Genomic DNA, 12,046 nt, shown 5'->3' on the forward strand with positions numbered 1-12,046 from the left:
TTGAGCAGGGGGTTGGACTAGATGATCTCCTGAGGTCTCTTTTAACCCTAATTTTCTATGGTTCTATGAATTGGAGTTAATCCTGATTTGCACCAAATTAAGTAAGAATAAGTACTGTTTGCAAGGTACTTTTTGTGAGTTGTCACGTGGGACTTAATATTAGTCATGGACAGAAGTGCTTTTTGTTAGATCAGGGCAAAATGTTCCCTACTTGCAGAATCAAGTCCTTAATGCAGTGATTCTCCACCAGGTTGCCTGGAGAGCCTTTCAAAGGTGCTGTAGCTTGCTATGCAATAGTAGCATGGTTAGATGTGCAAACGATTTATAAGGAAAACTAAGAGATTTCAAATGGGAAGCCATAGTGTTAAAAGCATTCTGACCTGTTATGGTCTTTCTGAGTTCCATGCAACAGAAGAATTGCTTTATTATTTTTCTGTAGTCAAAAAACAAATGAAAACTAAGAGCTGGCATTTTTTGAGAGGTGCCTTAATTCTAACAAGGGATATGTTGGGGCTGAGAAGATTGAGAACCACTGCCTTTATGACTATTCCCTTTATACAAATATGAGAACAGGCAGTTCCATTCCCTTGTTCATTTAAGGAATATTTTTCAAAAGTGGCTTCTGATTTTGAGTAACAGTTTGTGAGTGCCCACATTCACATACCTTTGGCCTGATTTTTAGAAATGTTGAAAGCTCGCAGCTCCTACTGATTTAAGTTGGAGTTATAGGTTCTCTGGCCTGCTGAAAATCAGGCCCCAAATATCAGCTAGATTAAAGAATCCAGAGTCAGAGATTGTTTTATAAAAATCATTTTCTTATTTGGAATCTTTATACAATATTTATAAACACGGTGTAAAATCATGTTGTAACATTGGGGTTTCAGAAGGAATAAGACCAGACCATTTTTTCTAAAAGTCTAACACAAGGGTGCCCAGCCCCTGGCCCGTAGGCCATGTCTGGCCTGTGGGGCTCCCCACGGATCCAGAAATTTGACGGTGGGCCAGTAGTGGCACCATTCTCCTTCTGTCAAATTTTGGGTTCTGGGGGGAGCCTGGGCCTTGTGCACTAGATCAGATGCTTGATCCTGGTGTGTGGGGCCAGATGGAGGCAGTGTGGGCTTCCAGGAGCCAATCTCAGCATCCAGTGGCAGCACCAGGCCCCAGGGTCCAATCCTGGCACATGCTGGAAGTGCTGGGCTCCAGGGCCCAGTCTTATCCAGGCATCTGGGGCTAGGCAGAGGTGACACCAGGCCCCAGGACCTGGTCCTATCTCGGTATGTGGGGCCTGATCCTGGCTTGTGGGACTCAGTCCAGCCTGGGGACTGGCCTTGCACTTCCCATCAGGCCTGTGGGGTCAAAAGCTGAAACATCACTGGTCTAACAAAGTTTAGTGCTCCTAGATCCTGAAGAAAGGAGCACCTGCTTCCCCTAAATTTAATAAGTACCATCCCTAAGCAAAAGAATAGTTTCAGTCCTTTTCCTTCAGCCTATCCTTTAAACTGAAACCACTGCAACTCAGCTGACGGGGGAAGGAAGCTCATTACAGTATATTAAGAGACGTTATCGTTTCTCACTTGGTTTGCGGCTTGATTGTCTTCTCAGCTTTCTACTACTTTCCTAACCAACTTGCTCCTCAACAGCAGGACTCTTCCAAGCTTGATGCATATCCTGGTATTAGAATTCCAACACTCTACCTTATATAGAAATAAACTTTCCCCTAACCCTTTGCTCCTGCCTCTCTTCATGCCCTCTAGCCTTTTACATGTGCAAAAGTGTCTTTCGCATACAGTTGTAGGATCTGGATCAAGGGAATGAACTGTAATTAACTCTACCATTTACTTCCTGACATGGCCAGACCCTTTTTGTATTACTGTATATATATTTAGAGAAGTCCCCCTGAACTTGGTAAATTTCAACAGGCTGGCTGTAGAGATACTTTGTCACAGATGTTGCAAGAGCAGCTGTGAAAGCTTCCTTATGCCTCTCTCAGCATGCCATGGTTTTGGCAGCGTAATGAGCCAATGCTAGTATCCATGTCTTCAAAAATAATTTGATTCTACTCTGCTGGAGATATTTATGGAGTTCCTATAAACTCGTTAAGTTTGATGCCTATTTTCTGAAAGCACCCTATGCCAATTGTATATATGAATATACATTTGAAAAACTATTTACACATTCTGTAATGATCCATTAATTTCAGATCATCATTAAATCTTTCACATGTCCTTTACACAGCTAAATTTGACTGTTAGTAATTACATAAATAGCTGCTAAGCACCTATTGCATATGCATGACAGAGACAGCTGCGGCCTATATCATTCTCTATGGTCATTAGTAGAGATTTAGCTCAATTAAGAAAAAAAATGTGCAAATCATGTTAATTCATAATATGAAGTGATAGCCAATAGCTATTACCAGTATAGAATTCTTCAAATTAGAAGTTGAAGAGACACTATCAATTTGATTGTTTTTGATTTTTTCATCTAAACTACTTTTTTTAAACAATTTTTTCTTTTTCTAAGCTTTTGAACAGTATGTTTTGAATATTTTTAGTATTTCTTCCCACATATCTTTTAAATGGGGTGGTGCTTCTGTGACTTTGTAGCTCAGAAATCGTAATTTTTCTTTTTTGGTCCAGAGACTCTTTAGTCTGTTTCACTCAGCTTTTGGGCACTTTATTGGTGATGCCTCAGTGTTCTCCCATATACTGGATTATGAAGATTAAGTAAAGGAAACATGAAAAGTTGCTGAGTTCTCCATGTTTTTCAGACAGGAAGAAAATGAGAGTGCATTTACCTACAAGATACCAGTACTGTATGGACTTGCATAAAACATTCTTCAAATGTTTCACTTGCCTGGGCCTGACACATGGTGGCAGGTCAGACTTGTGGCTGCTGTCTCGACTACTGCACATGCTGTTCTGTTGGCAATTCCACCCTGTTAAACTAGCATCCCCAGAAGCATAGATCTTTCTTGATGTATTTTATCTCTCCTCTCCGCTAGATGGCAAACAAGCTATGCACAATAAAATCAAATAGGAGTTTATGTAATCCCCTTCATATCCAAGGTTTCCTCAAAATGCTTTACAAAGTAGCAAGATAGATACTGGCAGTAAGTAAATGGAGCAGCTATTATGTTGTTTGCACATAGCTTTCATTTTTTTTCTCCTTGAGGAAGTAAATTTGTTAGGATGTTTATGCTATTAACTCTGAAGTGTCTTGGGAGATTTAACTTTCTATTACAAACCAGCATTGAGTAGAAAGCTCAAATATGTGTGAGGAAGTTAAACTACTAGACTTCTAGTCGGCTGAGGTTTTAAGTGCTGCCATATAAGCCATGCCAGCAATATAAGATTTAGAATAAATATGTACTTCTTATTCTTTGTTTTGTAATTTGTCAAGTGGGGTATTAGCTGTCTAACAATATGTGTGCTTTGTTCCAAGAGGATAAATTGTTTTTGCTTGAAGGGATATTTGCAGCTCTGCAGATAAATGTGAGTTACCCACATTGCAGCTCACATTACTGTCAGCTGTTTGGATATTAACATTATTATTATTATTATTTGTAATATGATAGTACCCTGAAATCCCAGTCAGGGATCAGCACCCCTTTTGTGTTAAGCACTGCACACATACAAATTAAAAGATAATCTCTAGTGGCTATCTTCAAAAGACTCAGCATGCTTTCCAGCTCAGCTATTTTTACCTCTTATTTTAAAAGTGGAAGCAAATAAATAGTAGGGTAGTCATTATATCATCTTCTACTTGTAAAAGTTGACAAAAATTTCATAAATTGTTTGATTGAGGCTGGTAATGATAAATACTTTTGACCATAGAAAAACTTATAGTTAATTAAATATGCTCTTTTATTCATCTTTACTCTAATTGAGGATCACTAGAAAAATGTTCAGTGAAATTTACATTAATATTATTAATGATAACAAATACTATTGCATCCTATATCTGTCTCATCATTTAACTGTTAAAATACTTAGAAACTGCTAATGCATGACAGCAATCAATTTTTATTTTTTGGTAACAACATTAAAAATATTAAAAACTGATCCAGTGGATTGATCCAGCTGCATTAATTTTGAATGTTGTAAAGAGCTCCAAAAGTAGTTGGATTTATATGAAGTTCAGCAATTTTTTGCTTTTCATGGCTTCATCAGACATTTTCTTCAGGCTTGATATATGCAGGATTTCACTTTCTATGTTCCTCTTTCACTGCATGTAAAAGACAAGCACAGCACTTCACCTGGGTTTGCATGAAAATCACATCTATAGTTCAGACTTGCCTGCAACTGGGGAAAATATCTCAAACCCTAATGAGTCTCAGCAAATCTGTCTTGTCTGAAGATTGTTACAAAACCTAATTAATTTTAGTTTGGGGTTTGCTAAGAACAATTTTCATGTCTTGCTCTGAAAATGGCCAGTAGGTGCTATGCAGAAAGAATGGAGATATGTTCCTGTAACTGGGGGCCTAAACCCTATTACTTAGGTATAATGGAAGAGGAGGAGAGGGGACTGTAGCAGGGAGCCAGGGGGCTCCTGTCCCTTTAAGATGGGGTGAGCAATTATTTGGGCCTGTGGGCCATGTAGGTAGTTCTGGGGAGCTGTTGCAAGCCGGTCAGCACCCCCCCCCCATCCTCACAGCAGCAGGGAGCCCATGTGCCAACAACGCACAGCCCCATCCCAGCCCCCAGCTCATCCTGCCTTATGAGGCAGGTCAGGTGGTGGTGGTGGCTCCTGGCTGCCACTGCTACTGGCCCCAGCCAGGGTACTGGTGGGGACCTGCATGCACAGCCTCAACCCCAGCCTGCCCCGAGCCTGCTCTGGACTCGGCTGGTGGAGCGGACCAGCTCCGGACCGGCTGGAACCCTCATGCACAGCCCTGCCCCGGCCTGCCCCTTGCCTGTTCTGGACTGCCTGTCCATGATGAGCAGTGGCAGCGACCAGGCAGAAGCTGTTGCTGGGCCTGGGGGAAAAGTGGCCCCTCAACCTCGATGATGCCTGGCCCTTCTTGGTGCAGCTGCCCAAAGTCCATGCCCGATCTGCCCTGCTGCTCCTCTCTGCTGCTGCCACTGCTGCTGCCTCTGGCCTGCCCAGTAGGGCAGTGGGGGCAGTACAGAGGAGCTGCAGGACAGCCCAGGTGTGGGATCCAGGTTGCTGCAGCAGGAAGAGTCCAGCAGCAGTGAAGGGGAGGGTTTTCCCCCATGCAGAGCAGCAGCTTCTTCCCAGGTGCCACTGCTGCCGCTGCAGAGTGTGGGCAAGCGAGTCCGGAGCAGGCGTGGGGCAGCCTGGGGTGGGGCTGTGCACATGGGTTCCAGCTGATCTGGCCTGGTTTGCTCTGCCGGGCCGAGTCCAGAGTAGGTGCGGGGTGGGCCAGGTTGGTACTGTGAGCACAGTCCCTGCCAGTACCACAGGGCTGGGGCCAGCAGCAGCAACAACCAGAAGGAGCTGCTGCCACTTGGGCTACCTAGAAAGGCAGTGGAGCTGTGGAGCTGCCCCAGCCCCACTGCATGCTTAGATGGTGGCAGGACATGCCACGGGCAGGATGGCACCCGGGCTAGGTGGGACCAAGGGACCTGCTGCAGGCTGGACAAAGTCCGTTCGTGGGCTGGATCCATCCCATAAGTCTTATTTTGCCCACTCCTGCTTTAAGAGGATGCAGCAGGTTAAGCGAGCTGTGTGGGACTGCAGCTGCAGGAGGACAGGCTAGCTCTTAATTAACAGGGAAAAGCCCTGTGTGGGGCTGGGGAAGGCATATGGCAGAAAGGGGGCAAGGCTTCTAGGCATACAAGCCCAGGACCTGAGACAGAGCAGGATGTTTGGCCTGGCATGCTGCAGAGGGGGGAGCTCCTGAGTGAGATGCCTGCAGCAGATACTGGCAGGCACCTGAGCTGTTCCCTGGAGCTGCCAGGAGAGAGCTAAGGGGAGCATATGGCTTTAGTGAGGCCACAACCCACTTTAGTTGTGAAGCTGTGGCTTGTGCTTATGTTATGATTTAAGCTTGAGACTGGCGGACCGGAAATGGCTAATAGGGGAGGTATGAAGGCTATGGAGGGGTGCCTGATGGTCACTCAATAACAGACAGCTTAGCCTGGGATCAGGGACCCAGAGGCATAGGCGAAGCATGGGGGGACAAAGGGACCCAGAGATACAGAAAGGGCTGAGGCTGAGAGAGCTGGGTCCAAACCAGTGGGACAAGGCTGAAAGCCTGAAGCCCGAGAAAAGGGGGGCCAAAGCCAAGAGGGCTGAGGCCTATACAAAAGGACAGAACTGTGGACAGAGTAACATCTGTGAGGCATGGGTGTGGCTGTAGGGTCAGAAAGAGGCCATGAATTTAGCCCTTAAAGCAAGGAGGGCCTGAGGAAATGAGCAGAGAGAGAGAGAGCACCCTAGGCTCACCAGCCTCTGGGGGCAGCTTCCCCTTATTACCTTTTAACATTGAGGTGTGGCAGATGAGGAAGCAGGGTAGGTTGGAGCTCCCTGGGAGGCTGGAGCAGGAGACAGGCAGGATTGCAGCAGCCCTTGGGTGCTATCCTGTCACAGTTTTATACAAATCCAAGTTTTGAAATTGAGAATCTGTGAATGCATCTACACATTTATTAATGCACAGCAGTTACTTGCTTAATGAAGTACTAACTAAATGCACAGTAACTACAGTTACTGCGCAGTAGTGCTGGTGCACATTTTTTTGTGATGCTTACTGCGCAGTAACCTAATGCTATTACGCAGTAGCATATTGGCATGGTTTTTGCCTGGTATGCTACTGTGCAGTGTTGTTAGGTTGCTTCGCATTAAGTGTCTTGTGTAATTGCGCCCAGTATATACCTTAGTTGATTTGTAACAATAAGTTTTTTACTTGGGTTAGTATTTCTTCACTGTGTACCTATAGGACTCAATTCTGCCTCAGTGACTGAATATATAGCTTGTTATACACTAGTGGCTCTTGGTGGAGTTGTGTAGGGAAGGACCACTTCTCAGCAGAAGCACAGCAGAGCAGGTCTGTGTCCTGGGCAGAAGCACATAGGGCCTCCTATACATGTGCGCAGAGCCTGCTGAGACATGCTGGAAATTCACATTGGAGCAGATTCGATTAATCAGGTGTGCTGGAGCACAGAAATTGAAGTGCTCCCGCAGCCTTCTGTGTCACGTGTATCAGCGGCCTACCGTGTCTCTGCTTTAAAAATGGCAGTGGTGCGTTTTAAAATAAAACACATTCAGTGAAGCTGACAGAGCACCCTTTTGGGTGTCTGTCACTGTTGCTGGAATTGTGCAATACCGCCCATTTCCTCTTGTACTCACCTGCCACAAATTTGATCTTATGTGGGGAGGAAGGAGATTGGTATAGTGTTACTGTCGGTATTCGTGGAATAACTTCCCCACACACGTCAAGTCACTCCACTGATTTTTAATTCCCTTTTCTTTTACAGCAGCTTGAGTTGCAGGCAACAGCCTCATTAACCTTCTTGCAAAACTGGTCATGAGCTCCAGGGATGATCCCTGCTCCCAAGAACCTCAAGGTAAGTAGCCACTGGCACTCTGCGTCGCTAATTAACTCATTAGTGAGGCGCGGTTACTGTATCTTTGCCCTGTCGCTGGCATCTCTGCCAGGGCAGCCCCTTTCCTCAGGTATCCTTCCAAGTTTGCTGGGCTGGCCGGTACAGTCTGGGCTCAGCCTCCCTTGTTCTCAGGAATTCTCCCCACCTTTTGTCTCTTTTCACCTTGCATTGCCGCTTCCTGCCAGTAATTGACCCGTAAGTGGCTGAGCTCATCACGCCCTGTTTCCTGCTCCACTGCTTGGAGTTGGGAGCATCTCCAGCTGTTGCTCGCAGCCAGCACTGGTCTCTCCCAAGCTGAGACCCTCCTTTGGTCACAGGGTTCCCACCAGACCACATCACGGAGTCTCGGCTCCTCTGAACTCACTGCTGAGGCTACGTGTTTGGGTAAGTATCCATTCCCTGCCATTCTGCCGGTCTTCCAATCCCCAAAGGCATTCTCCCCAGGTCTTGCCTCTGCTTCTGTTTCTGGGATCTTTAGTCTGTTGGCCAATCCTGAGCTAGGTGGAGAATTCTCCCCACCTGACTGGGTGTCGTCACTAACGGTGTCCAGGTGTTCATCCAAGTAACAGGTCTCCAGCCAGAGACCCTGTTACAGTCACCTTAAGGGCTGGAGAAGGGAGCTGCCAGGTGACTGATGAGGGCAGCCACTTTAGGGCCCAGCTCTGAGAGAGTAGAGAGCAGTTTGAGACCAGCCAGCAAGGAAGAAACATCTCCCTGCTGAGCTCCGGCTCCAGGAACAACTTGGAGGTAAGGGAGAAGCTGTGGGGAATGAGGAGGCCTCATTGCTCCTGGACGTGACCTGAAACCGTACCCTGCTGGGATAGGTTACAGAGGTGGGTGGGTTAAATAGAGAGTTGTGAAGAAGGGGGGGAGACAGGTAAACTTAGGAGAAGTGCCTGAGTCCCATGGGGTGTTGGACCCTGGAGGCGGGCTAAGCATGCTCAAAGAGGAGCATCTGAGCCCAAGGGGTGGAGGAACCTGGGCTCTAAGGAAAGGGCCGAGTGAAGGTCAGGCACACTTAAGGGAGAGAAGCACCTGAACCTGTTGGGGTGGAAGACACCAGGCCCCAGTGTAAGGGGTGGAGTTATGACCCGAGAGAGGGGAGTAGTAGTCTGGTGAGGGTCCAGCGGTGAAGTAGGCCCATAGTTGATCAATCGCTCAGTCCTGTTCAGGTGAGAGAGGCCCAAAGACTGTGCCAGGGCTGACCGAGGGGTAGAGAGCAAAACCCGAGGATCTTTTGAGTCGGGCGGAGTGAATGTGGCCTGCATAGGCAGTATGCAAGAGACTGGGTAAGAGCTGGTAGGGGCCCCAGTGAGAGGGAGGTGGTGTGTGTGTGCGTGGCCCCGAAGGGGGCAGTATGATAACTGCCCAACGGTGTGCTCAGTTTGGCCTAGCCTTGAGCTGGAGTATCATCAGTGCGACTCCTGTGAGGCAAGGAGGTACCTGGGCCCTAATTGCCTCTCCTCAATTACACACTGTTTCCAGGTTAGTGACTAGAAGTAGGTCTACATGCCATGAGGCTGTCGTAACTCCTGTTAGTGAACTCTGTGAAAGCTATGGTTATTAGAGCCACAAAGATGTAGATCCCCTTGCTTCACCTCTCTAACCACCCTTTACCTTGTACAACATTGTGCAAGAAGTCTTCACATACAGTAGTAAAGCACCATGCTGCACAGATGTGCTCAGTAGGTTCTGTCTGCTGGTCAGTACAACTGCAGCTCCTTAGGACCTCCACACCCAGAAGTGTGGTAGATGGACACAATTATATACTTGTACACATTTATAACTCCTAACAAAATCAATGGGGTTTGGATTTATCTGAGACCAGTTAGGCCAGTAACATTAATTATTGATCAAGATCTTTACATCTGTATTGATGTGGGAACTGGACACATTCAATTTTAAAGACTTCAGTGTGGTTACAAGGACAAAGCCTAAAGCAGAAAATGACCTTAACTGTGTACAGAGAACTGAGGTGTTCTATTTTTTATAGACCTGTATTCTGATATACATCTGTAACTCCAAGTAAGACAATAAGAACTTTTGCTTGATCATGGAATGAAAATATTTGGTGCGGAGCATTTTTAATACTAAGAGCAAATGTGGAAGAAATGCTTGATTCCATTAGTCATCTCAGTGTATAGCTTGTATTGATAGATATTTATCAGAATTGATTTTTTATTTCCATTTTGCAACTTATGTGCAACTGCTGTAAATACTAAGTTGAATTAGGTGAGTATTTTGGGAGATTCATTTGAGTTTCAAGATATTCTGCCAGGTTTATTTAAGATTTAGTGGGTAGTATACATAATGGAGTGTATCGTAGGTATACTGTGTATATTGTATATTAGTCATTACCTATCACTTTTCAAATTGTCACAACACCCTTATCTGTCATATCAATAAATAACACACACAAGATTGCAAAGTCAGCTATGCAAAAGTTAAGTTTCAGAATTATGGTTATTTGAGAAACCTTAATTTTATTTGGTCTTTAGGGTGCCATCTTTAATTATATCATCACCTGCTATAGGCTCCATGGGAACTTCTACCTCAGAAACAAATTTCTGTAGCTTCAGAGTGGTCTCTCTTTTAGTTTTGAGTAAACTGGGATGTGGGTAGGCAACTTCTGTTCCATACTTTAAGGTACAGAATGGAAGAATGGATCTAAGAATAGGATCAATGCACAGGATCCTATTCTTAGATCCTGTGATCCAATCTAGTGGAGTTGCAAAGATGTAGACCCTGTTGCTTCACCTCTCTAGCCACCCTTTACTTTGTGCAACATTGTGCAGGAAGTCTCAACGTACAGTAGTTAAGCACCATGCTGTACAGATGTGCTCTGTGGGTTCTGTCTGCTGGCCAGTACAACTGTAGCTCCTTAGGACTTCCACACCCAGAAGAGCAGTAGGTGGACACACCACTGCACACACTATACAAATGTTTTCTAATGAGTGCCTATGATTAGCGACTGTGGACATTTGGAATGATTTTTATTTATTGTACTAAATGATTAAGGTTGCTTTAATGAGAACTAGCACAAACTTGACTTTGGAGTATATACTGGGCCCACATGATGTGTACATGATGTTTTCCTTTTCTTTGAATCCTGCTCAGATATTATTCTTGCTTTTGATTTCTACAGAAGTATTTTAGAAACAGCAGATGGACTCTCCATAAAGCACAACACACCAGCAGTCCACTCCAGTGAAACTACTTAAAATGTTATGTTCTCCTCCTGCATATGCAAGCCAATGGAACAAGTTTCTATACTGAGCAAGAAATCCACAAAAATTTACTTTGATCCACTGTTCAGGGAAGAGTAGACTGCTAGGTTTTGCATGTATCTTTTGTTCCCATTACTACTTTTTTTTGCATTAGAGCTGGAGCTTAAGAAACATGAAGTGTTTTTCTGTACCCAATTATATCAGTATTATTCTGGACCAGCTCCACTTCAGTCAGTGAAGTTCTTTTAAACAAGATTTATATAAGACTTCTACGTAAACTCCACTGGATTCACAAAGTAAGCATGTTCCTGTCTATCTGACTATAGAGGTCTGATCCAGCAGGCATTGTTAGAGCAGGTCTGATGCAAGAAGACACAGAAGCCCATTTCTATATCCAAAATCTAGTGCAGGGGTAGGCAACGTATTTTGGCTGGAGTGCCAAAAACCCCCACAATGCCTACCTTGGAAGGTGCCGGAGTGCTGGCATGCCAGAAAAACAAAATGAGGGCAGGGGGTACATGGCAGGATGCCTTGCTTGTGCCCTTTGCCTCCCACCCAAAGCCCCTGCCCCCCAGCCCTGCTGCCCCTTGCCCCCCACCCAGCACCCCTGCCCCCCAGTCCAGGTTCTGTGGCTGTCAACAGCTACCCAGAACCTGGGCTGGCTGCGAATATCTGCTGCCTCTCTGCCCCGGCACCAGCCCCGGCCCCAGCCGCCTCCCAGCCCCAGACCCCGCTCCAAGGCTCTGGGGAGGCAGCACATACCGGCAGTGCTCCCTGCTGTGCTGCCCTCACCGCTTCTGCAAAGCAGCGCTGGAACCTGGCATGGCAGGGCACAGCAGGGTGCGCAGAAAGCTGCCTGCTCCAAGCTCCTCACTGCCCTGCCACACTTCCCCTGTGTGCACGGGAGCAGTGTGGGCAGCAGCACAGGGTGGTGCCTCTCACTGCTGCCCCTGCCTGCAGGGGAATTGTGGCCAGGGCAGTGGGGAGCTGGCAACAGGCAGCTTTCTGTGTCCCCTGCTGTGCCCTGCCACGCTGGGTTCCAGAGCTGCTTTGCAGAAGTGGTGAGGGCAGCACTGCAGGGAGCATTGCCGATATGCGCTGACTCCCTGGAGCCTGGGGCCGGGTCTGGGGCTGGGAAGCAGCTGGGGTCGGGATGGAGAGGCAGCAGATGTTTTCAGCTGGCCCAGGTTCTGGGTAGTTTGTGATAGCCACAGAGCCCGGGGTGCTTGCAGCAGGGCTTCCATGGGAGCA

General features: G+C 46.4%; 1 protein-coding gene and 1 long non-coding RNA gene across 2 annotated transcripts in view; one reads left to right on the forward strand and one right to left on the reverse strand.

The window, feature by feature from the left end:
* BAIAP2L1 (BAR/IMD domain containing adaptor protein 2 like 1) overlaps positions 1-12,046 on the reverse strand; it is a 105,692-nt gene that overhangs the window by 70,061 nt on the left and 23,585 nt on the right. The window lies entirely within an intron of this gene.
* LOC106738340 (uncharacterized) overlaps positions 1-12,046 on the forward strand; it is a 35,707-nt gene that overhangs the window by 4,333 nt on the left and 19,328 nt on the right. The window contains exon 4 of the long non-coding RNA XR_002092530.2: positions 7,440-7,529. This is a non-coding gene — a long non-coding RNA (uncharacterized LOC106738340). The remainder of the gene's footprint in view (positions 1-7,439; positions 7,530-12,046) is intronic.

Source organism: Alligator mississippiensis, chromosome 13 (genome assembly GCF_030867095.1).
Source record: "Alligator mississippiensis isolate rAllMis1 chromosome 13, rAllMis1, whole genome shotgun sequence".
NCBI lineage: Eukaryota > Metazoa > Chordata > Crocodylia > Alligatoridae > Alligator > Alligator mississippiensis.